The following is a 21,953-nucleotide window of genomic DNA, read 5'->3' as shown; positions in this document are numbered from 1 at the left end:
GTTTGCGGACAGCAGCACACACAGCGGGAAGGTGCGCGCTGGCCAGCTCCAAGTCTCGGCACATAGAAGCGCAAGCCAGGCACCTGCTCGCGGTTTGTCCCGGGCATGGGAAGCAGCATACTGCGTGCCCAGAAGACATCCCGCACTGTCCTGCCTGCCACGGGGCTGCTTCTGAGCACGGAGGCACGCCTACAAGCCAGCTGAGATGGGCTTTGCCTAAGAGTCAGGGAAGTGGCGAGCGGAACAAGGGATGTGCTGCACAGCTTCCCTCGCAGGCAGATTCCCTCCTGGGGCGCTTACTTCTCTTGCCTTAGTGCCCTGCTTTCTTTGGAGGCTGTTTGCGGACAGCAGCACACACAGCGGGAAGGTGCGCGCTGGCCAGCTCCAAGTCTCGGCAGATGAAAGCGCAAGCCAGGCACCTGCTCGCGGTTTGTCCCGGGCATGGGAAGCAGCATGCTGCGTGCCCAGACTACTTCTCGCACTGTCCTGCCTGCCACGGGGCTGCTTCTGAGCACGGAGGCACGCCTACAAGCCAGCTGAGATGGGCTTTGCCTAAGAGTCAGGGAAGTGGCGAGCGGAACAAGGGATGTGCTGCACATTTTCCCTCGCAGGCAGATTCCCTCCTGGGGCGCTTACTTCTCTTGCCTTAGTGCCCTGCTTTATTTGGAGGCTGTTTGCGGACAGCAGCACACACAGCGGGAAGGTGCGCGCTGGCCAGCTCCAAGTCTCGGCAGATGGAAGCGCAAGCCAGGCACCTGCTCGCAGTTTGTCCCGGGCATGGGAAGCAGCATGCTGCGTGCCCAGACTACTTCTCGCACTGTCCTGCCTGCCACGGGGCTGCTTCTGAGCACGGAGGCACGCCTACAAGCCAGCTGAGATGGGCTTTGCCTAAGAGTCAGGGAAGTGTCGAGCGGAACAAGGGATGTGCTGCACAGCTTCCCTCGCAGGCAGATTACCTCCTGGGGCGCTTACTTCTCTTGCCTTAGCGCCCTGCTTTGTTTGGAGGCTGTTTGCGGACAGCAGCACACACAGCGGGAAGGTGCGCGCTGGCCAGCTCCAAGTCTCGGCACATAGAAGCGCAAGCCAGGCACCTGCTCGCGGTTTGACCCGGGCATGGGAAGCAGCATGCTGCGTGCCCAGACTACTTCTCGCACTGTCCTGCCTGCCACGGGGCTGCTTCTGAGCACGGAGGCACGCCTACAAGCCAGCTGAGATGGGCTTTGCCTAAGAGTCAGGGAAGTGGCGAGCGGAACAAGGGATGTGCTGCACAGGTTCCCTCGCAGGCAGATTCCCTCCTGGGGCGCTTACTTCTCTTGCCTTAGCGCCCTGCTTTCTTTGGAGGCTGTTTGCGGACAGCAGCACACACAGCGGGAAGGTGCGCGCTGGCCAGCTCCAAGTCTCGGCAGATGGAAGCGCAAGCCAGGCACCTGCTCGCGGTTTGTCCCGGGCATGGGAAGCAGCATGCTGCGTGCCCAGACTACTTCTCGCACTGTCCTGCCTGCCACGGGGCTGCTTCTGAGCACGGAGGCACGCCTACAAGCCAGCTGAGATGGGCTTTGCCTAAGAGTCAGGGAAGTGGCGAGCGGAACAAGGCATGTGCTGCACAGGTTCCCTCGCAGGCAGATTCCCTCCTGGGGCGCTTACTTCTCTTGCCTTAGTGCCCTGCTTTCTTTGGAGGCTGTTTGCGGACAGCAGCACACACAGCGGGAAGGTGCGCGCTGGCCAGCTCCAAGTCTCGGCAGATGGAAGCGCAAGCCAGGCACCTGCTCGCGGTTTGTCCCGGGCATGGGAAGCAGCATGCTGCGTGCCCAGAAGACATCCCGCACTGTCCTGCCTGCCACGGGGCTGCTTCTGAGCACGGAGGCACGCCTACAAGCCAGCTGAGATGGGCTTTGCCTAAGAGTCAGGGAAGTGGCGAGCGGAACAAGGCATGTGCTGCACAGCTTCCCTCGCAGGCAGATTCCCTCCTGGGGCGCTTACTTCTCTTGCCTTAGTGCCCTGCTTTCTTTGGAGGCTGTTTGCGGACAGCAGCACACACAGCGGGAAGGTGCGCGCTGGCCAGCTCCAAGTCTCGGCACATAGAAGCGCAAGCCAGGCACCTGCTCGCAGTTTGTCCCGGGCATGGGAAGCAGCATGCTGCGTGCCCAGAAGACATCCCGCACTGTCCTGCCTGCCACGGGGCTGCTTCTGAGCACGGAGGCACGCCTACAAGCCAGCTGAGATGGGCTTTGCCTAAGAGTCAGGGAAGTGGCGAGCGGAACAAGGGATGTGCTGCACAGCTTCCCTCGCAGGCAGATTCCCTCCTGGGGCGCTTACTTCTCTTGCCTTAGTGCCCTGCTTTCTTTGGAGGCTGTTTGCGGACAGCAGCACACACAGCGGGAAGGTGCGCGCTGGCCAGCTCCAAGTCTCGGCAGATGGAAGCGCAAGCCAGGCACCTGCTCGCGGTTTGTCCCGGGCATGGGAAGCAGCATGCTGCGTGCCCACACTACTTCTCACACTGTCCTGCCTGCCACGGGGCTGCTTCTGAGCACGGAGGCACGCCTACAAGCCAGCTGAGATGGGCTTTGCCTAAGAGTCAGGGAAGTGTCGAGCGGAACAAGGGATGTGCTGCACAGGTTCCCTCGCAGGCAGATTCCCTCCTGGGGCGCTTACTTCTCTTGCCTTAGCGCCCTGCTTTCTTTGGAGGCTGTTTGCGGACAGCAGCACACACAGCGGGAAGGTGCGCGCTGGCCAGCTCCAAGTCTCGGTAGATGGAAGCGCAAGCGAGGCACCTGCTCGCAGTTTGTCCCGGGCATGGGAAGAAGCATGCTGCTTGCCCAGAAGACATCCCGCACTGTCCTGCCTGCCACGGGGCTGCTTCTGAGCACGGAGGCACGCCTACAAGCCAGCTGAGATGGGCTTTGCCTAAGAGTCAGGGAAGTGGCGAGCGGAACAAGGGATGTGCTGCACAGCTTCCCTCGCAGGCAGATTCCCTCCTGGGGCGCTTACTTCTCTTGCCTTAGTGCCCTGCTTTGTTTGGAGGCTGTTTGCGGACAGCAGCACACACAGCGGGAAGGTGCGCGCTGGCCAGCTCCAAGTCTCGGCAGATGGAAGCGCAAGCCAGGCACCTGCTCGCAGTTTGTCCCGGGCATGGGAAGCAGCATGCTGCGTGCCCAGAAGACATCCCGCACTGTCGTGCCTGCCACGGGGCTGCTTCTGAGCACGGAGGCACGCCTACAAGCCAGCTCAGATGGGCTTTGCCTAAGAGTCAGGGAAGTGGTGAGCGGAACAACGGATGTGCTGCACAGGTTCCCTCGCAGGCAGATTCCCTCCTGGGGCGCTTACTTCTCTTGCCTTAGCGCCCTGCTTTCTTTGGAGGCTGTTTGCGGACAGCAGCACACACAGCGGGAAGGTGCGCGCTGGCCAGCTCCAAGTCTCGGCAGATGGAAGCGCAAGCGAGGCACCTGCTCGCGGTTTGTCCCGGGCATGGGAAGCAGCATGCTGCGTGCCCAGAAGACATCCCGCACTGTCCTGCCTGCCACGGGGCTGCTTCTGAGCACGGAGGCACGCCTACAAGCCAGCTGAGATGGGCTTTGCCTAAGAGTCAGGGAAGTGGCGAGCGGAACAAGGGATGTGCTGCACAGCTTCCCTCGCAGGCAGATTCCCTCCTGGGGCGCTTACTTCTCTTGCCTTAGTGCCCTGCTTTGTTTGGAGGCTGTTTGCGGACAGCAGCACACACAGCGGGAAGGTGCGCGCTGGCCAGCTCCAAGTCTCGGCACATAGAAGCGCAAGCCAGGCACCTGCTCGCGGTTTGTCCCGGGCATGGGAAGCAGCATGCTGCGTGCCCAGAAGACATCCCGCACTGTCCTGCCTGCCACGGGGCTGCTTCTGAGCACGGAGGCACGCCTACAAGCCAGCTGAGATGGGCTTTGCCTAAGAGTCAGGGAAGTGGCGAGCGGAACAAGGGATGTGCTGCACAGCTTCCCTCGCAGGCAGATTCCCTCCTGGGGCGCTTACTTCTCTTGCCTTAGTGCCCTGCTTTGTTTGGAGGCTGTTTGCGGACAGCAGCACACACAGCGGGAAGGTGCGCGCTGGCCAGCTCCAAGTCTCGGCAGATGGAAGCGCAAGCCAGGCACCTGCTCGCAGTTTGTCCCGGGCATGGGAAGCAGCATGCTGCGTGCCCAGAAGACATCCCGCACTGTCCTGCCTGCCACGGGGCTGCTTCTGAGCACGGAGGCACGCCTACAAGCCAGCTGAGATGGGCTTTGCCTAAGAGTCAGGGAAGTGTCGAGCGGAACAAGGGATGTGCTGCACAGCTTCCCTCGCAGGCAGATTCCCTCCTGGTTCGCTTAGTTCTCTTGCCTTAGTGCCCTGCTTTGTTTGGAGGCTGTTTGCGGACAGCAGCACACACAGCGGGAAGGTGCGCGCTGGCCAGCTCCAAGTCTCGGCACATAGAAGCGCAAGCCAGGCACCTGCTCGCGGTTTGTCCCGGGCATGGGAAGCAGCATGCTGCGTGCCCAGAAGACATCCCGCACTGTCCTGCCTGCCACGGGGCTGCTTCTGAGCACGGAGGCACGCCTACAAGCCAGCTGAGATGGGCTTTGCCTAAGAGTCAGGGAAGTGGCGAGCGGAACAAGGCATGTGCTGCACAGCTTCCCTCGCAGGCAGATTCCCTCCTGGGGCGCTTACTTCTCTTGCCTTAGTGCCCTGCTTTGTTTGGAGGCTGTTTGCGGACAGCAGCACACACAGCGGGAAGGTGCGCGCTGGCCAGCTCCAAGTCTCGGCAGATGGAAGCGCAAGCCAGGCACCTGCTCGTCGTTTGTCCCGGGCATGGGAAGCAGCATGCTGCGTGCCCAGAAGACATCCCGCACTGTCCTGCCTGCCACGGGGCTGCTTCTGAGCACGGAGGCACGCCTACAAGCCAGCTGAGATGGGCTTTGCCTAAGAGTCAGGGAAGTGGCGAGCGGAACAAGGGATGTGCTGCACAGCTTCCCTCGCAGGCAGATTCCCTGCTGGGGCGCTTACTTCTCTTGCCTTAGTGCCCTGCTTTGTTTGGAGGCTGTTTGCGGACAGCAGCACACACAGCGAGAAAGTGCACGCTGGCCAGCTCCCAGTGTCGGCAGATGAAAGCGCAAGCCAGGCACCTGCTCGCAGTTTGTCCCGGGCATGGGAATCAGCATGCTGCGTGCCCAGACTACTTCTCGCACTGTCCTGCCTGCCACGGGGCTGCTTCTGAGCACGGAGGCACGCCTACAAGCCAGCTGAGATGGGCTTTGCCTAAGAGTCAGGGAAGTGTCGAGCGGAACAAGGGATGTGCTGCACAGCTTTCCTCGCAGGCAGATTCCCTCCTGGGGCGCTTACTTCTCTTGCCTTAGTGCCCTGCTTTGTTTGGAGGCTGTTTGCGGACAGCAGCACACACAGCGGGAAGGTGCGCGCTGGCCAGCTCCAAGTCTCGGCACATAGAAGCGCAAGCCAGGCACCTGCTCGCGGTTTGTCCCGGGCATGGGAAGCAGCATGCTGCGTGCCCAGAAGACATCCCGCACTGTCCTGCCTGCCACGGGGCTGCTTCTGAGCACGGAGGCACGCCTACAAGCCAGCTGAGATGGGCTTTGCCTAAGAGTCAGGGAAGTGGCGAGCGGAACAAGGGATGTGCTGCACAGCTTCCCTCGCAGGCAGATTCCCTCCTGGTTCGCTTAGTTCTCTTGCCTTAGTGCCCTGCTTTCTTTGGAGGCTGTTTGCGGACAGCAGCACACACAGCGGGAAGGTGCGCGCTGGCCAGCTCCAAGTCTCGGCACATAGAAGCGCAAGCCAGGCACCTGCTCGCGGTTTGTCCCGGGCATGGGAAGCAGCATGCTGCGTGCCCAGAAGACATCCCGCACTGTCCTGCCTGCCACGGGGCTGCTTCTGAGCACGGAGGCACGCCTACAAGCCAGCTGAGATGGGCTTTGCCTAAGAGTCAGGGAAGTGTCGAGCGGAACAAGGGATGTGCTGCACAGCTTCCCTCGCAGGCAGATTCCCTCCTGGGGCGCTTAGTTCTCTTGCCTTAGCGCCCTGCTTTCTTTGGAGGCTGTTTGCGGACAGCAGCACACACAGCGGGAAGGTGCGTGCTGGCCAGCTCCAAGTCTCGGCACATAGAAGCGCAAGCGAGGCACCTGCTCGCGGTTTGTCCCGGGCATGGGAAGCAGCATGCTGCGTGCCCAGAAGACATCCCGCACTGTCCTGCCTGCCACGGGGCTGCTTCTGAGCACGGAGGCACGCCTACAAGCCAGCTGAGATGGGCTTTGCCTAAGAGTCAGGGAAGTGGTGAGCGGAACAAGGGATGTGCTGCACAGCTTCCCTCGCAGGCAGATTCCCTCCTGGGGCGCTTACTTCTCTTGCCTTAGCGCCCTGCTTTCTTTGGAGGCTGTTTGCGGACAGCAGCACACACAGCGGGAAGGTGCGCGCTGGCCAGCTCCAAGTCTCGGTAGATGGAAGCGCAAGCGAGGCACCTGCTCGCAGTTTGTCCCGGGCATGGGAAGAAGCATGCTGCTTGCCCAGAAGACATCCCGCACTGTCCTGCCTGCCACGGGGCTGCTTCTGAGCACGGAGGCACGCCTACAAGCCAGCTGAGATGGGCTTTGCCTAAGAGTCAGGGAAGTGGCGAGCGGAACAAGGGATGTGCTGCACAGCTTCCCTCGCAGGCAGATTCCCTCCTGGGGCGCTTACTTCTCTTGCCTTAGTGCCCTGCTTTGTTTGGAGGCTGTTTGCGGACAGCAGCACACACAGCGGGAAGGTGCGCGCTGGCCAGCTCCAAGTCTCGGCAGATGGAAGCGCAAGCCAGGCACCTGCTCGCAGTTTGTCCCGGGCATGGGAAGCAGCATGCTGCGTGCCCAGAAGACATCCCGCACTGTCGTGCCTGCCACGGGGCTGCTTCTGAGCACGGAGGCACGCCTACAAGCCAGCTCAGATGGGCTTTGCCTAAGAGTCAGGGAAGTGGTGAGCGGAACAACGGATGTGCTGCACAGGTTCCCTCGCAGGCAGATTCCCTCCTGGGGCGCTTACTTCTCTTGCCTTAGCGCCCTGCTTTCTTTGGAGGCTGTTTGCGGACAGCAGCACACACAGCGGGAAGGTGCGCGCTGGCCAGCTCCAAGTCTCGGCAGATGGAAGCGCAAGCGAGGCACCTGCTCGCGGTTTGTCCCGGGCATGGGAAGCAGCATGCTGCGTGCCCAGAAGACATCCCGCACTGTCCTGCCTGCCACGGGGCTGCTTCTGAGCACGGAGGCACGCCTACAAGCCAGCTGAGATGGGCTTTGCCTAAGAGTCAGGGAAGTGGCGAGCGGAACAAGGGATGTGCTGCACAGCTTCCCTCGCAGGCAGATTCCCTCCTGGGGCGCTTACTTCTCTTGCCTTAGTGCCCTGCTTTGTTTGGAGGCTGTTTGCGGACAGCAGCACACACAGCGGGAAGGTGCGCGCTGGCCAGCTCCAAGTCTCGGCACATAGAAGCGCAAGCCAGGCACCTGCTCGCGGTTTGTCCCGGGCATGGGAAGCAGCATGCTGCGTGCCCAGAAGACATCCCGCACTGTCCTGCCTGCCACGGGGCTGCTTCTGAGCACGGAGGCACGCCTACAAGCCAGCTGAGATGGGCTTTGCCTAAGAGTCAGGGAAGTGGCGAGCGGAACAAGGGATGTGCTGCACAGCTTCCCTCGCAGGCAGATTCCCTCCTGGGGCGCTTACTTCTCTTGCCTTAGTGCCCTGCTTTGTTTGGAGGCTGTTTGCGGACAGCAGCACACACAGCGGGAAGGTGCGCGCTGGCCAGCTCCAAGTCTCGGCAGATGGAAGCGCAAGCCAGGCACCTGCTCGCAGTTTGTCCCGGGCATGGGAAGCAGCATGCTGCGTGCCCAGAAGACATCCCGCACTGTCCTGCCTGCCACGGGGCTGCTTCTGAGCACGGAGGCACGCCTACAAGCCAGCTGAGATGGGCTTTGCCTAAGAGTCAGGGAAGTGTCGAGCGGAACAAGGGATGTGCTGCACAGCTTCCCTCGCAGGCAGATTCCCTCCTGGTTCGCTTAGTTCTCTTGCCTTAGTGCCCTGCTTTGTTTGGAGGCTGTTTGCGGACAGCAGCACACACAGCGGGAAGGTGCGCGCTGGCCAGCTCCAAGTCTCGGCACATAGAAGCGCAAGCCAGGCACCTGCTCGCGGTTTGTCCCGGGCATGGGAAGCAGCATGCTGCGTGCCCAGAAGACATCCCGCACTGTCCTGCCTGCCACGGGGCTGCTTCTGAGCACGGAGGCACGCCTACAAGCCAGCTGAGATGGGCTTTGCCTAAGAGTCAGGGAAGTGGCGAGCGGAACAAGGCATGTGCTGCACAGCTTCCCTCGCAGGCAGATTCCCTCCTGGGGCGCTTACTTCTCTTGCCTTAGTGCCCTGCTTTGTTTGGAGGCTGTTTGCGGACAGCAGCACACACAGCGGGAAGGTGCGCGCTGGCCAGCTCCAAGTCTCGGCAGATGGAAGCGCAAGCCAGGCACCTGCTCGTCGTTTGTCCCGGGCATGGGAAGCAGCATGCTGCGTGCCCAGAAGACATCCCGCACTGTCCTGCCTGCCACGGGGCTGCTTCTGAGCACGGAGGCACGCCTACAAGCCAGCTGAGATGGGCTTTGCCTAAGAGTCAGGGAAGTGGCGAGCGGAACAAGGGATGTGCTGCACAGCTTCCCTCGCAGGCAGATTCCCTGCTGGGGCGCTTACTTCTCTTGCCTTAGTGCCCTGCTTTGTTTGGAGGCTGTTTGCGGACAGCAGCACACACAGCGGGAAAGTGCACGCTGGCCAGCTCCCAGTGTCGGCAGATGAAAGCGCAAGCCAGGCACCTGCTCGCAGTTTGTCCCGGGCATGGGAATCAGCATGCTGCGTGCCCAGACTACTTCTCGCACTGTCCTGCCTGCCACGGGGCTGCTTCTGAGCACGGAGGCACGCCTACAAGCCAGCTGAGATGGGCTTTGCCTAAGAGTCAGGGAAGTGTCGAGCGGAACAAGGGATGTGCTGCACAGCTTTCCTCGCAGGCAGATTCCCTCCTGGGGCGCTTACTTCTCTTGCCTTAGTGCCCTGCTTTGTTTGGAGGCTGTTTGCGGACAGCAGCACACACAGCGGGAAGGTGCGCGCTGGCCAGCTCCAAGTCTCGGCACATAGAAGCGCAAGCCAGGCACCTGCTCGCGGTTTGTCCCGGGCATGGGAAGCAGCATGCTGCGTGCCCAGAAGACATCCCGCACTGTCCTGCCTGCCACGGGGCTGCTTCTGAGCACGGAGGCACGCCTACAAGCCAGCTGAGATGGGCTTTGCCTAAGAGTCAGGGAAGTGGCGAGCGGAACAAGGGATGTGCTGCACAGCTTCCCTCGCAGGCAGATTCCCTCCTGGTTCGCTTAGTTCTCTTGCCTTAGTGCCCTGCTTTCTTTGGAGGCTGTTTGCGGACAGCAGCACACACAGCGGGAAGGTGCGCGCTGGCCAGCTCCAAGTCTCGGCACATAGAAGCGCAAGCCAGGCACCTGCTCGCGGTTTGTCCCGGGCATGGGAAGCAGCATGCTGCGTGCCCAGAAGACATCCCGCACTGTCCTGCCTGCCACGGGGCTGCTTCTGAGCACGGAGGCACGCCTACAAGCCAGCTGAGATGGGCTTTGCCTAAGAGTCAGGGAAGTGTCGAGCGGAACAAGGGATGTGCTGCACAGCTTCCCTCGCAGGCAGATTCCCTCCTGGGGCGCTTAGTTCTCTTGCCTTAGCGCCCTGCTTTCTTTGGAGGCTGTTTGCGGACAGCAGCACACACAGCGGGAAGGTGCGTGCTGGCCAGCTCCAAGTCTCGGCACATAGAAGCGCAAGCGAGGCACCTGCTCGCGGTTTGTCCCGGGCATGGGAAGCAGCATGCTGCGTGCCCAGAAGACATCCCGCACTGTCCTGCCTGCCACGGGGCTGCTTCTGAGCACGGAGGCACGCCTACAAGCCAGCTGAGATGGGCTTTGCCTAAGAGTCAGGGAAGTGGTGAGCGGAACAAGGGATGTGCTGCACAGCTTCCCTCGCAGGCAGATTCCCTCCTGGGGCGCTTACTTCTCTTGCCTTAGTGCCCTGCTTTCTTTGGAGGCTGTTTGCGGACAGCAGCACACACAGCGGGAAGGTGCGCGCTGGCCAGCTCCAAGTCTCGGCAGATGGAAGCGCAAGCGAGGCACCTGCTCGCGGTTTGTCCCGGGCATGGGAAGCAGCATGCTGCGTGCCCAGAAGACATCCCGCACTGTCCTGCCTGCCACGGGGCTGCTTCTGAGCACGGAGGCACGCCTACAAGCCAGCTGAGATGGGCTTTGCCTAAGAGTCAGGGAAGTGTCGAGCGGAACAAGGGATGTGCTGCACAGCTTCCCTCGCAGGCAGATTCCCTGCTGGGGCGCTTACTTCTCTTGCCTTAGTGCCCTGCTTTGTTTGGAGGCTGTTTGCGGACAGCAGCACACACAGCGGGAAGGTGCGCGCTGGCCAGCTCCAAGTCTCGGCAGATGGAAACGCAAGCCAGGCACCTGCTCGCAGTTTGTCCCGGGCATGGGAAGCAGCATGCTGCGTGCCCAGAAGACATCCCGCACTGTCCTGCCTGCCACGGGGCTGCTTCTGAGCACGGAGGCATGCCTACAAGCCAGCTGAGATGGGCTTTGCCTAAGAGTCAGGGAAGAGGCGAGCGGAACAAGGGATGTGCTGCACAGCTTCCCTCGCAGGCAGATTCCCTCCTGGGGCGCTTACTTCTCTTGCCTTAGCGCCCTGCTTTCTTTGGAGGCTGTTTGCGGACAGCAGCACACACAGCGGGAAGGTGCGCGCTGGCCAGCTCCAAGTCTCGGCACATAGAAGCGCAAGCCAGGCACCTGCTCGCGGTTTGTCCCGGGCATGGGAAGCAGCATGCTGCGTGCCCAGAAGACATCCCGCACTGTCCTGCCTGCCACGGGGCTGCTTCTGAGCACGGAGGCACGCCTACAAGCCAGCTGAGATGGGCTTTGCCTAAGAGTCAGGGAAGTGTCGAGCGGAACAAGGCATGTGCTGCACAGCTTCCCTCGCAGTCGGAATTCCCTCCTGGGGCGCTTAGTTCTCTTGCCTTAGTGCCCTGCTTTGTTTGGAGGCTGTTTGCGGACAGCAGCACACACAGCGGGAAGGTGCGTGCTGGCCAGCTCCAAGTCTCGGCACATAGAAGCGCAAGCCAGGCACCTGCTCGCGGTTTGTCCCGGGCATGGGAAGCAGCATGCTGCGTGCCCAGAAGACATCCCGCACTGTCCTGCCTGCCACGGGGCTGCTTCTGAGCACGGAGGCACGCCTACAAGCCAGCTGAGATGGGCTTTGCCTAAGAGTCAGGGAAGTGGCGAGCGGAACAAGGGATGTGCTGCACAGCTTCCCTCGCAGGCAGATTCCCTCCTGGGGCGCTTACTTCTCTTGCCTTAGTGCCCTGCTTTGTTTGGAGGCTGTTTGCGGACAGCAGCACACACAGCGGGAAGGTGCGTGCTGCCCAGCTCCAAGTCTCGGCAGATGAAAGCGCAAGCCAGGCACCTGCTCGCAGTTTGTCCCGGGCATGGGAAGCAGCATGCTGCGTGCCCAGAAGACATCCCGCACTGTCCTGCCTGCCACGGGGCTGCTTCTGAGCACGGAGGCATGCCTACAAGCCAGCTGAGATGGGCTTTGCCTAAGAGTCAGGGAAGTGTCGAGCGGAACAAGGCATGTGCTGCACAGCTTCCCTCGCAGGACAAATTCCCTCCTGGGGCGCTTACTTCTCTTGCCTTAGCGCCCTGCTTTGTTTGGAGGCTGTTTGCGGACAGCAGCACACACAGCGGGAAGGTGCGCGCTGGCCAGCTCCAAGTCTCGGCACATAGAAGCGCAAGCCAGGCACCTGCTCGCGGTTTGTCCCGGGCATGGGAAGCAGCATGCTGCGTGCCCAGAAGACATCCCGCACTGTCCTGCCTGCCACGGGGCTGCTTCTGAGCACAGAGGCACGCCTACAAGCCAGCTGAGATGGGCTTTGCCTAAGAGTCAGGGAAGTGGCGAGCGGAACAAGGCATGTGCTGCACAGCTTCCCTCGCAGGCAGATTCCCTCCTGGGGCGCTTACTTCTCTTGCCTTAGCGCCCTGCTTTGTTTGGAGGCTGTTTGCGGACAGCAGCACACACAGCGGGAAAGTGCGTGCTGGCCAGCTCCAAGTCTCGGCAGATGAAAGCGCAAGCCAGGCACCTGCTCGCAGTTTGTCCCGGGCATGGGAATCAGCATGCTGCGTGCCCAGAAGACATCCCGCACTGTCCTGCCTGCCACGGGGCTGCTTCTGAGCACGGAGGCACGCCTACAAGCCAGCTGAGATGGGCTTTGCCTAAGAGTCAGGGAAGTGTCGAGCGGAACAAGGGATGTGCTGCACAGCTTCCCTCGCAGGCAGATTCCCTCCTGGGGCGCTTAGTTCTCTTGCCTTAGTGCCCTGCTTTCTTTGGAGGCTGTTTGCGGACAGCAGCACACACAGCGGGAAGGTGCGCGCTGTCCAGCTCCAAGTCTCGGCACATAGAAGCGCAAGCCAGGCACCTGCTCGCGGTTTGTCCCGGGCATGGGAAGCAGCATGCTGCGTGCCCAGAAGACATCCCGCACTGTCCTGCCTGCCACGGGGCTGCTTCTGAGCACGGAGGCACGCCTACAAGCCAGCTGAGATGGGCTTTGCCTAAGAGTCAGGGAAGTGGCGAGCGGAACAAGGCATGTGCTGCACAGCTTCCCTCGCAGGCAGATTCCCTCCTGGGGCGCTTACTTCTCTTGCCTTAGTGCCCTGCTTTCTTTGGAGGCTGTTTGCGGACAGCAGCACACACAGCGGGAAGGTGCGCGCTGGCCAGCTCCAAGTCTCGGCAGATGGAAGCGCAAGCCAGGCACCTGCTCGCGGTTTGTCCCGGGCATGGGAAGCAGCATGCTGCATGCCCAGAAGACATCCCGCACTGTCCTGCCTGCCACGGGGCTGCTTCTGAGCACGGAGGCACGCCTACAAGCCAGCTGAGATGGGCTTTGCCTAAGAGTCAGGGAAGTGGCGAGCGGAACAAGGGATGTGCTGCACAGCTTCCCTCGCAGGCAGATTCCCTCCTGGGGCGCTTACTTCTCTTGCCTTAGTGCCCTGCTTTGTTTGGAGGCTGTTTGCGGACAGCAGCACACACAGCGGGAAAGTGCGCGCTGGCCAGCTCCAAGTCTCGGCAGATGAAAGCGCAAGCCAGGCACCTGCTCGCAGTTTGTCCCGGGCATGGGAATCAGCATGCTGCGTGCCCAGAAGACATCCCGCACTGTCCTGCCTGCCACGGGGCTGCTTCTGAGCACGGAGGCACGCCTACAAGCCAGCTGAGATGGGCTTTGCCTAAGAGTCAGGGAAGTGGCGAGCGGATCAAGGGATGTGCTGCACAGCTTCCCTCGCAGGCAGATTCCCTCCTGGGGCGCTTACTTCTCTTGCCTTAGTGCCCTGCTTTGTTTGGAGGCTGTTTGCGGACAGCAGCACACACAGCGGGAAGGTGCGCGCTGGCCAGCTCCAAGTCTCGGCAGATGGAAGCGCAAGCCAGGCACCTGCTCGCGGTTTGTCCCGGGCATGGGAAGCAGCATGCTGCGTGCCCACACTACTTCTCACACTGTCCTGCCTGCCACGGGGCTGCTTCTGAGCACGGAGGCACGCCTACAAGCCAGCTGAGATGGGCTTTGCCTAAGAGTCAGGGAAGTGTCGAGCGGAACAAGGGATGTGCTGCACAGGTTCCCTCGCAGGCAGATTCCCTCCTGGGGCGCTTACTTCTCTTGCCTTAGCGCCCTGCTTTCTTTGGAGGCTGTTTGCGGACAGCAGCACACACAGCGGGAAGGTGCGCGCTGGCCAGCTCCAAGTCTCGGTAGATGGAAGCGCAAGCGAGGCACCTGCTCGCAGTTTGTCCCGGGCATGGGAAGAAGCATGCTGCTTGCCCAGAAGACATCCCGCACTGTCCTGCCTGCCACGGGGCTGCTTCTGAGCACGGAGGCACGCCTACAAGCCAGCTGAGATGGGCTTTGCCTAAGAGTCAGGGAAGTGGCGAGCGGAACAAGGGATGTGCTGCACAGCTTCCCTCGCAGGCAGATTCCCTCCTGGGGCGCTTACTTCTCTTGCCTTAGTGCCCTGCTTTGTTTGGAGGCTGTTTGCGGACAGCAGCACACACAGCGGGAAGGTGCGCGCTGGCCAGCTCCAAGTCTCGGCAGATGGAAGCGCAAGCCAGGCACCTGCTCGCAGTTTGTCCCGGGCATGGGAAGCAGCATGCTGCGTGCCCAGAAGACATCCCGCACTGTCGTGCCTGCCACGGGGCTGCTTCTGAGCACGGAGGCACGCCTACAAGCCAGCTCAGATGGGCTTTGCCTAAGAGTCAGGGAAGTGGTGAGCGGAACAACGGATGTGCTGCACAGCTTCCCTCGCAGGCAGATTCCCTCCTGGGGCGCTTACTTCTCTTGCCTTAGCGCCCTGCTTTCTTTGGAGGCTGTTTGCGGACAGCAGCACACACAGCGGGAAGGTGCGCGCTGGCCAGCTCCAAGTCTCGGCAGATGGAAGCGCAAGCCAGGCACCTGCTCGCGGTTTGTCCCGGGCATGGGAAGCAGCATGCTGCGTGCCCAGAAGACATCCCGCACTGTCCTGCCTGCCACGGGGCTGCTTCTGAGCACGGAGGCACGCCTACAAGCCAGCTGAGATGGGCTTTGCCTAAGAGTCAGGGAAGTGGCGAGCGGAACAAGGGATGTGCTGCACAGCTTCCCTCGCAGGCAGATTCCCTCCTGGGGCGCTTACTTCTCTTGCCTTAGTGCCCTGCTTTGTTTGGAGGCTGTTTGCGGACAGCAGCACACACAGCGGGAAGGTGCGCGCTGGCCAGCTCCAAGTCTCGGCACATAGAAGCGCAAGCCAGGCACCTGCTCGCGGTTTGTCCCGGGCATGGGAAGCAGCATGCTGCGTGCCCAGAAGACATCCCGCACTGTCCTGCCTGCCACGGGGCTGCTTCTGAGCACGGAGGCACGCCTACAAGCCAGCTGAGATGGGCTTTGCCTAAGAGTCAGGGAAGTGGCGAGCGGAACAAGGGATGTGCTGCACAGCTTCCCTCGCAGGCAGATTCCCTCCTGGGGCGCTTACTTCTCTTGCCTTAGTGCCCTGCTTTGTTTGGAGGCTGTTTGCGGACAGCAGCACACACAGCGGGAAGGTGCGCGCTGGCCAGCTCCAAGTCTCGGCAGATGGAAGCGCAAGCCAGGCACCTGCTCGCAGTTTGTCCCGGGCATGGGAAGCAGCATGCTGCGTGCCCAGAAGACATCCCGCACTGTCCTGCCTGCCACGGGGCTGCTTCTGAGCACGGAGGCACGCCTACAAGCCAGCTGAGATGGGCTTTGCCTAAGAGTCAGGGAAGTGTCGAGCGGAACAAGGGATGTGCTGCACAGCTTCCCTCGCAGGCAGATTCCCTCCTGGTTCGCTTAGTTCTCTTGCCTTAGTGCCCTGCTTTGTTTGGAGGCTGTTTGCGGACAGCAGCACACACAGCGGGAAGGTGCGCGCTGGCCAGCTCCAAGTCTCGGCACATAGAAGCGCAAGCCAGGCACCTGCTCGCGGTTTGTCCCGGGCATGGGAAGCAGCATGCTGCGTGCCCAGAAGACATCCCGCACTGTCCTGCCTGCCACGGGGCTGCTTCTGAGCACGGAGGCACGCCTACAAGCCAGCTGAGATGGGCTTTGCCTAAGAGTCAGGGAAGTGGCGAGCGGAACAAGGCATGTGCTGCACAGCTTCCCTCGCAGGCAGATTCCCTCCTGGGGCGCTTACTTCTCTTGCCTTAGTGCCCTGCTTTGTTTGGAGGCTGTTTGCGGACAGCAGCACACACAGCGGGAAGGTGCGCGCTGGCCAGCTCCAAGTCTCGGCAGATGGAAGCGCAAGCCAGGCACCTGCTCGTCGTTTGTCCCGGGCATGGGAAGCAGCATGCTGCGTGCCCAGAAGACATCCCGCACTGTCCTGCCTGCCACGGGGCTGCTTCTGAGCACGGAGGCACGCCTACAAGCCAGCTGAGATGGGCTTTGCCTAAGAGTCAGGGAAGTGGCGAGCGGAACAAGGGATGTGCTGCACAGCTTCCCTCGCAGGCAGATTCCCTGCTGGGGCGCTTACTTCTCTTGCCTTAGTGCCCTGCTTTGTTTGGAGGCTGTTTGCGGACAGCAGCACACACAGCGGGAAAGTGCGCGCTGGCCAGCTCCCAGTGTCGGCAGATGAAAGCGCAAGCCAGGCACCTGCTCGCAGTTTGTCCCGGGCATGGGAATCAGCATGCTGCGTGCCCAGACTACTTCTCGCACTGTCCTGCCTGCCACGGGGCTGCTTCTGAGCACGGAGGCACGCCTACAAGCCAGCTGAGATGGGCTTTGCCTAAGAGTCAGGGAAGTGTCGAGCGGAACAAGGGATGTGCTGCACAGCTTTCCTCGCAGGCAGATTCCCTCCTGGGGCGCTTACTTCTCTTGCCTTAGTGCCCTGCTTTGTTTGGAGGCTGTTTGCGGACAGCAGCACACACAGCGGGAAGGTGCGCGCTGGCCAGCTCCAAGTCTCGGCACATAGAAGCGCAAGCCAGGCACCTGCTCGCGGTTTGTCCCGGGCATGGGAAGCAGCATGCTGCGTGCCCAGAAGACATCCCGCACTGTCCTGCCTGCCACGGGGCTGCTTCTGAGCACGGAGGCACGCCTACAAGCCAGCTGAGATGGGCTTTGCCTAAGAGTCAGGGAAGTGGCGAGCGGAACAAGGGATGTGCTGCACAGCTTCCCTCGCAGGCAGATTCCCTCCTGGTTCGCTTAGTTCTCTTGCCTTAGTGCCCTGCTTTCTTTGGAGGCTGTTTGCGGACAGCAGCACACACAGCGGGAAGGTGCGCGCTGGCCAGCTCCAAGTCTCGGCACATAGAAGCGCAAGCCAGGCACCTGCTCGCGGTTTGTCCCGGGCATGGGAAGCAGCATGCTGCGTGCCCAGAAGACATCCCGCACTGTCCTGCCTGCCACGGGGCTGCTTCTGAGCACGGAGGCACGCCTACAAGCCAGCTGAGATGGGCTTTGCCTAAGAGTCAGGGAAGTGGTGAGCGGAACAAGGGATGTGCTGCACATTTTCCCTCGCAGGCAGATTCCCTCCTGGGGCGCTTAGTTCTCTTGCCTTAGCGCCCTGCTTTCTTTGGAGGCTGTTTGCGGACAGCAGCACACACAGCGGGAAGGTGCGTGCTGGCCAGCTCCAAGTCTCGGCACATAGAAGCGCAAGCGAGGCACCTGCTCGCGGTTTGTCCCGGGCATGGGAAGCAGCATGCTGCGTGCCCAGAAGACATCCCGCACTGTCCTGCCTGCCACGGGGCTGCTTCTGAGCACGGAGGCACGCCTACAAGCCAGCTGAGATGGGCTTTGCCTAAGAGTCAGGGAAGTGGTGAGCGGAACAAGGGATGTGCTGCACAGCTTCCCTCGCAGGCAGATTCCCTCCTGGGGCGCTTACTTCTCTTGCCTTAGTGCCCTGCTTTCTTTGGAGGCTGTTTGCGGACAGCAGCACACACAGCGGGAAGGTGCGCGCTGGCCAGCTCCAAGTCTCGGCAGATGGAAGCGCAAGCGAGGCACCTGCTCGCGGTTTGTCCCGGGCATGGGAAGCAGCATGCTGCGTGCCCAGAAGACATCCCGCACTGTCCTGCCTGCCACGGGGCTGCTTCTGAGCACGGAGGCACGCCTACAAGCCAGCTGAGATGGGCTTTGCCTAAGAGTCAGGGAAGTGTCGAGCGGAACAAGGGATGTGCTGCACAGCTTCCCTCGCAGGCAGATTCCCTGCTGGGGCGCTTACTTCTCTTGCCTTAGTGCCCTGCTTTGTTTGGAGGCTGTTTGCGGACAGCAGCACACACAGCGGGAAGGTGCGCGCTGGCCAGCTCCAAGTCTCGGCAGATGGAAACGCAAGCCAGGCACCTGCTCGCAGTTTGTCCCGGGCATGGGAAGCAGCATGCTGCGTGCCCAGAAGACATCCCGCACTGTCCTGCCTGCCACGGGGCTGCTTCTGAGCACGGAGGCACGCCTACAAGCCAGCTGAGATGGGCTTTGCCTAAGAGTCAGGGAAGTGTCGAGCGGAACAAGGCATGTGCTGCACAGCTTCCCTCGCAGTCGGAATTCCCTCCTGGGGCGCTTAGTTCTCTTGCCTTAGTGCCCTGCTTTGTTTGGAGGCTGTTTGTGGACAGCAGCACACACAGCGGGAAGGTGCGTGCTGGCCAGCTCCAAGTCTCGGCACATAGAAGCGCAAGCCAGGCACCTGCTCGCGGTTTGTCCCGGGCATGGGAAGCAGCATGCTGCGTGCCCAGAAGACATCCCGCACTGTCCTGCCTGCCACGGGGCTGCTTCTGAGCACGGAGGCACGCCTACAAGCCAGCTGAGATGGGCTTTGCCTAAGAGTCAGGGAAGTGGCGAGCGGAACAAGGGATGTGCTGCACAGCTTCCCTCGCAGGCAGATTCCCTCCTGGGGCGCTTACTTCTCTTGCCTTAGTGCCCTGCTTTGTTTGGAGGCTGTTTGCGGACAGCAGCACACACAGCGGGAAGGTGCGTGCTGCCCAGCTCCAAGTCTCGGCAGATGAAAGCGCAAGCCAGGCACCTGCTCGCAGTTTGTCCCGGGCATGGGAAGCAGCATGCTGCGTGCCCAGAAGACATCCCGCACTGTCCTGCCTGCCACGGGGCTGCTTCTGAGCACGGAGGCATGCCTACAAGCCAGCTGAGATGGGCTTTGCCTAAGAGTCAGGGAAGTGTCGAGCGGAACAAGGCATGTGCTGCACAGCTTCCCTCGCAGGACAAATTCCCTCCTGGGGCGCTTACTTCTCTTGCCTTAGCGCCCTGCTTTGTTTGGAGGCTGTTTGCGGACAGCAGCACACACAGCGGGAAGGTGCGCGCTGGCCAGCTCCAAGTCTCGGCACATAGAAGCGCAAGCCAGGCACCTGCTCGCGGTTTGTCCCGGGCATGGGAAGCAGCATGCTGCGTGCCCAGAAGACATCCCGCACTGTCCTGCCTGCCACGGGGCTGCTTCTGAGCACAGAGGCACGCCTACAAGCCAGCTGAGATGGGCTTTGCCTAAGAGTCAGGGAAGTGGCGAGCGGAACAAGGCATGTGCTGCACAGCTTCCCTCGCAGGCAGATTCCCTCCTGGGGCGCTTACTTCTCTTGCCTTAGCGCCCTGCTTTCTTTGGAGGCTGTTTGTGGACAGCAGCACACACAGCGGGAAGGTGCGCGCTGGCCAGCTCCAAGTCTCGGCACATAGAAGCGCAAGCCAGGCACCTGCTTGCGGTTTGTCCCGGGCATGGGAAGCAGCATGCTGCGTGCCCAGAAGACATCCCGCACTGTCCTGCCTGCCACGGGGCTGCTTCTGAGCACGGAGGCACGCCTACAAGCCAGCTGAGATGGGCTTTGCCTAAGAGTCAGGGAAGTGTCGAGCGGAACAAGGCATGTGCTGCACAGGTTCCCTCGCAGGCAGATTCCCTCCTGGGGCGCTTACTTCTCTTGCCTTAGCGCCCTGCTTTGTTTGGAGGCTGTTTGCGGACAGCAGCACACACAGCGCGAAAGTGCGTGCTGGCCAGCTCCAAGTCTCGGCAGATGAAAGCGCAAGCCAGGCACCTGCTCGCAGTTTGTCCCGGGCATGGGAATCAGCATGCTGCGTGCCCAGAAGACATCCCGCACTGTCCTGCCTGCCACGGGGCTGCTTCTGAGCACGGAGGCACGCCTACAAGCCAGCTGAGATGGGCTTTGCCTAAGAGTCAGGGAAGTGTCGAGCGGAACAAGGGATGTGCTGCACAGCTTCCCTCGCAGGCAGATTCCCTCCTGGGGCGCTTAGTTCTCTTGCCTTAGTGCCCTGCTTTCTTTGGAGGCTGTTTGCGGACAGCAGCACACACAGCGGGAAGGTGCGCGCTGTCCAGCTCCAAGTCTCGGCACATAGAAGCGCAAGCCAGGCACCTGCTCGCGGTTTGTCCCGGGCATGGGAAGCAGCATGCTGCGTGCCCAGAAGACATCCCGCACTGTCCTGCCTGCCACGGGGCTGCTTCTGAGCACGGAGGCACGCCTACAAGCCAGCTGAGATGGGCTTTGCCTAAGAGTCAGGGAAGTGGCGAGCGGAACAAGGCATGTGCTGCACAGCTTCCCTCGCAGGCAGATTCCCTCCTGGGGCGCTTACTTCTCTTGCCTTAGTGCCCTGCTTTCTTTGGAGGCTGTTTGCGGACAGCAGCACACACAGCGGGAAGGTGCGCGCTGGCCAGCTCCAAGTCTCGGCAGATGGAAGCGCAAGCCAGGCACCTGCTCGCGGTTTGTCCCGGGCATGGGAAGCAGCATGCTGCATGCCCAGAAGACATCCCGCACTGTCCTGCCTGCCACGGGGCTGCTTCTGAGCACGGAGGCACGCCTACAAGCCAGCTGAGATGGGCTTTGCCTAAGAGTCAGGGAAGTGGCGAGCGGAACAAGGGATGTGCTGCACAGCTTCCCTCGCAGGCAGATTCCCTCCTGGGGCGCTTACTTCTCTTGCCTTAGTGCCCTGCTTTGTTTGGAGGCTGTTTGCGGACAGCAGCACACACAGCGGGAAAGTGCGCGCTGGCCAGCTCCAAGTCTCGGCAGATGAAAGCGCAAGCCAGGCACCTGCTCGCAGTTTGTCCCGGGCATGGGAATCAGCATGCTGCGTGCCCAGAAGACATCCCGCACTGTCCTGCCTGCCACGGGGCTGCTTCTGAGCACGGAGGCACGCCTACAAGCCAGCTGAGATGGGCTTTGCCTAAGAGTCAGGGAAGTGGCGAGCGGATCAAGGGATGTGCTGCACAGCTTCCCTCGCAGGCAGATTCCCTCCTGGGGCGCTTACTTCTCTTGCCTTAGTGCCCTGCTTTGTTTGGAGGCTGTTTGCGGACAGCAGCACACACAGCGGGAAGGTGCGCGCTGGCCAGCTCCAAGTCTCGGCACATAGAAGCGCAAGCCAGGCACCTGCTCGCGGTTTGTCCCGGGCATGGGAAGCAGCATGCTGCGTGCCCAGAAGACATCCCGCACTGTCCTGCCTGCCACGGGGCTGCTTCTGAGCACGGAGGCACGCCTACAAGCCAGCTGAGATGGGCTTTGCCTAAGAGTCAGGGAAGTGGCAAGCGGAACAAGGGACGTGCTGCACATGTTCCCTCGCAGGCAGATTCCCTCCTGGGACGCTTAGTTCTCTTGCCTTAGTGCCCTGCTTTCTTTGGAGGCTGTTTGCGGACAGCAGCACACACAGCGGGAAGGTGCGCGCTGGCCAGCTCCAAGTCTCGGCACATAGAAGCGCAAGCCAGGCACCTGCTCGCGGTTTGTCCCGGGCATGGGAAGCAGCATGCTGCGTGCCCAGAAGACATCCCGCACTGTCCTGCCTGCCACGGGGCTGCTTCTGAGCACGGAGGCACGCCTACAAGCCAGCTGAGATGGGCTTTGCCTAAGAGTCAGGGAAGTGTCGAGCGGAACAAGGGATGTGCTGCACATTTTCCCTCGCAGGCAGATTCCCTCCTGGGGCGCTTACTTCTCTTGCCTTAGTGCCCTGCTTTCTTTGGAGGCTGTTTGCGGACAGCAGCACACACAGCGGGAAGGTGCGTGCTGGCCAGCTCCAAGTCTCGGCACATAGAAGCGCAAGCGAGGCACCTGCTCGCAGTTTGTCCCGGGCATGGGAAGCAGCATGCTGCGTGCCCAGAAGACATCCCGCACTGTCCTGCCTGCCACGGGGCTGCTTCTGAGCACGGAGGCACGCCTACAAGCCAGCTGAGATGGGCTTTGCCTAAGAGTGAGGGAAGTGGTGAGCGGAACAAGGGATGTGCTGCACAGCTTCCCTCGCAGGCAGATTCCCTGCTGGGGCGCTTACTTCTCTTGCCTTAGCGCCCTGCTTTCTTTGGAGGCTGTTTGCGGACAGCAGCACACACAGCGGGAAGGTGCGCGCTGGCCAGCTCCAAGTCTCGGCAGATGGAAGCGCAAGCCAGGCACCTGCTCGCAGTTTGTCCCGGGCATGG

This window comes from Rhea pennata, chromosome 30 (assembly GCF_028389875.1).
Source record: "Rhea pennata isolate bPtePen1 chromosome 30, bPtePen1.pri, whole genome shotgun sequence".
In the NCBI taxonomy this organism is placed as follows: domain Eukaryota; kingdom Metazoa; phylum Chordata; class Aves; order Rheiformes; family Rheidae; genus Rhea; species Rhea pennata.
The sequence above is the reverse complement of the archived record's forward strand: the minus strand, read 5'-3'. Positions refer to the sequence as shown.